We start from the raw sequence: 3802 nt of genomic DNA on the forward strand, positions 1-3802 counted from the left end.
TAGTGTAGCCTACACAAAAGGAAGTCTTGTGTGCTGTGAGTTCTCAGATCCAGACAGGATCCACTTTGATGGGTCGTCTTTTGGAGGTTTCATAAAATAAAGTACTAGGACTTCATCGAGGTCTCTGAAAAATTCTTGGCTTTGTACTTAATTCAGGGATTATTATTATTATTATTATTATTATTATTATTGTTATTAAGGCGGCGAGCTAGCAGAATTGTTGGCGTGCTAGACAGAATGCTTAATGGTATTTAGCCCGTCACTACATTCTGAGTTCAAACTCTGCCGAGGTTGACTTTACCTTTCATCCTTTCGGGGGTTGATAAAATACATACCAGTTAAGCAATGGGGTCAATGTAATCAACTATCATCTGCCCTAAAAGTTGTACCTTTAATAGAAAGGATTATTATTATTATTATTGTTCAGTAGTTTTATTTTTATAACGTGCTTTCACTTCACTACCGAGCGCAGCTCTGTGTGCCTTGGGTATGTGCTCTGGTTTGCTGTGATGCTCTTACTTTTACTGTACTGAAAGTGTTTTGTGTAGGATGTGTGCAGTACCCAGTAGTGCAATTTTCTGTATGTTATATATATTTGTAAGTCCTGGTGTTTTTGTTATGTATTTGTCTGAATATTTTTTATTATACCTAAGGCACCCACTATGATAGGAATTATTATTATTATTATTATTATTATTATTATTATTATTATTATTATTATTGTTATTGTTCTGGCAGAATTGTTAGCCCACTGGACAAAATGCTTAGCGGTATTTCATTCATCCTTACATTCTGAGTTCAAATGCTGCCAAGGTCGCCTTTGCCTTTTATTCTATCGGGTTCAATAAAATAAATAAGTACCAGTTGAACACTGGGGTTGATGTAATTGCCTTCCCCTTCACCCGAAATTGCTGGCCTTGGGCCAAAATTCGAAATTACTGTTGTTGTTGTTTTTGAGTTCACAGAATTGTGAGTGTCAGAAAAATGCCTTGTGGTGTTATCATCTGATGGTCGTTTACATTTCAAATTCAAATCCTCTCAAGGTCCAGTTTGCCTTTCATCCTCTCATGGCCACTAAACAAGGGTCCACTCTAAATCAGAACCATTAGGGTCCATTGAAAAGGAGGAGGCCTTTGCAATATCTGTTCTGGTTCTTTACCTTCTGAGCTTGAATCCCACCATTGGCCTACCATAGACAGTCAACTTAATCGGTCACTTGGTTTAACCCTTTAGCATTTAAACTGACCATTACTGACCTAAGTATTCCAGCTGTTTTATGCTCAAATTGGCCGGATTCGGCTTTTGATACCAACTGTAAAGTGTCGTTTTAAAAATGAAGCAATCACGTCATCCAAATTTCAAATTTCTGAGATAATTTGAGCGTGATCGTTACCAGCTTCGCCTCCTTCGCACTTGTGCCGGTGGCACATAAAAAGACATTCGAGCGAGGTTGTTGCCAGTGCCGATGGACTGGCTCCTGTGCAGTCTTTCGACTGCTTTTAGTAGAAGAATCAACCCAGGTCTATATTTTAAGGATTCCTGACCAGTCGTGAGGTCCTAAGGAAGGTTTCAGACTTGACCCATAATCATGGTTAGGCAGTAAAACTGAGAAGTAAGAAAACAAAAAAGCAGTCTTAAAAATTCTAATTAACAGTTGTGGTTAATTAATTAATCAGAGTTGCCATCTACTTGAAAAAGTACTATTTTCTTTTTTTAGGTGCAGGAGTGGCTGTGTGGTAAGTAGTTTGCTTACCAACCACATGGTCCTGGGTTCAGTCCCACTGCGTGGTACCTTGGGCAAATGTCTTCTGCTATAGCCTCGGGCCGACCAAAGCCTTGTGAGTGGATTTGGTAGACGGAAACTGAAAGAAGCCCGTCGTATATATGTATATGTATATATATGTTTGTGTGTCTGAGTTTTGTCTCCCCAACATCGCTGGACAACCGATGCTGGTATGTTTATGTCCCCGTAACTTAGCGGTTCGGCAAAAGAGACCGAAAGAATAAGTACTAGGCTTACAAAGAATAAGTCCTGGGGTCGATTTACTCGACTAAAGGTGGTGCTCCAGCATGGCCGCAGTCAAAGGACTGAAACAAGTAAAAGAGTAAGTATGTTAAATATATGTAAATTTATGTTAAAGTGTGTTAATGTTTTTGATGTTGTAGCCAGCGAAATCCCTAGAAATAATTCTGGGGTTACGAAAAGACAACATTAGCCCAGAGAGTGATAGTTAAATAATTAGTATTTAGTCTTTTCCTCACAACATAATTGTTTCTAATTTTCATTTTTTAATGAAGTTTGCTTTAATGATTTTCATAATTTCTAATGAGATTTTTTTAAAATCTCATTTAATTTTTTCTTTCTTTCTCTCTCTTGCTTTCTCTTTCTTTTTTTCTTTCTTTCTTTCCCCTCCTTGCTCTCCCTTATATATATATATATATATATATAATAATAATACAATCGAAGGAAAAACATTTCTTTAAAAAGTTTGTAAAGCATCCAATTCACTGGTACAGCAAGAGCACAAGCACTAGTTGCACGACACTGGCATCGGCCACGACTGTGATTTCACTTACCTTGATGGGTCTTCTGAAGCATAGCATATCACCAAAGGTCTCACTCACTCATCATTGCCTCCATGAGGCCCAATGTTTGAAGATCATGCTTCATCACCTCGTCTCATGTCTTCCTGGGTCTACCCCTTCCACAGGTTCCCTCCACAGTTAGGGATCGACACTTCTTTTCTCAGCTGGCCTCATCCATACACCTCACATGACCGGACCGGCACATTCGTCTCTCCAGCACACCAAATCTAATGCCTCTTATGCTTGTTTCTCTCTGAAGATTCACTGTCATACGTATACCCTGACATTACCCATCCAGTGGAGCATACTAGCTTCATTTTTTCAAATGTACAATCTGCTTTGTTACCAGCAGAGGTAGGAGCTCTCTGAACTTTGCCTAACCTATTCTTATTCTAGCAGCTACACTCTCGGAACATCCACCTCTGCTACTGACTTGGTCACCTAGGTAACAGAATCTATCAGCCACTTGGAGTTTCCCCCACTGGCATTTGATACATATTTCTTCTGCAGTTGCCTAACCAGGAATATAGCACCAGTTGTGCTCCTGCCTGACACAAATGCGAACTGCATCTCATCTTCATTAACTCTCTCCCTAATTAATTGAGCTATGACCCTTTCTCTGACTTTCATCACCTGGTCCAGCAGTTTGATGCCTCTAATTATTCCTGTCTAAGGTGTCACCTTTGCCTTTGTAGCAGTTGATTGTAGTACTGCTACGCCAATTGTTGGGTATGACTCCCTCATGTACCCACCTGATTTACTATACGGGTGGCTAGACCATAACTCACACCGCCAGATATTTTAAGCATCTCAGCAGAGATTCCTGATGGGCTGGGGGTTTCCCTGTCTTCATGTCCTTAATTGCTTTATCTACTAAGCTACTGTCAATTCGGATGGCTGGTCCCTCAGTCGGGTCAACATTTGGCAGATTGTTCCTGAAAGTTGTTCTTTGATACATTCTACGAACTGCTTGAAACTTACTAACTTCCCACATTTGGATCCTTCAATATTACAATTATATATTAATATATATATGTATGTATGTTTGTGTGTGAGTATATATATATATATATAGAAAAAAATTAAGGTACTCAGAAATCTGGATGTTTGTACATTTACAGATTTTTATTAATGTCACATATTAAATGAAGCGCTTTTCACCTAGTCATGTAGGTTTTTCAAATTGTTTTGAGAAAACTTTCTGGAGGGTCTCTTT

At 39.0% G+C, this 3802-nt stretch overlaps 1 protein-coding gene across 1 annotated transcript in view; it reads left to right on the forward strand.

Moving 5' to 3' along the window:
• Positions 1-3802, forward strand: part of LOC106870580 (protein polybromo-1) — a 142866-nt gene that overhangs the window by 77752 nt on the left and 61312 nt on the right. The window lies entirely within an intron of this gene.

This window comes from Octopus bimaculoides, chromosome 30 (assembly GCF_001194135.2).
Source record: "Octopus bimaculoides isolate UCB-OBI-ISO-001 chromosome 30, ASM119413v2, whole genome shotgun sequence".
Classification (NCBI taxonomy): Eukaryota; Metazoa; Mollusca; class Cephalopoda; order Octopoda; family Octopodidae; genus Octopus; species Octopus bimaculoides.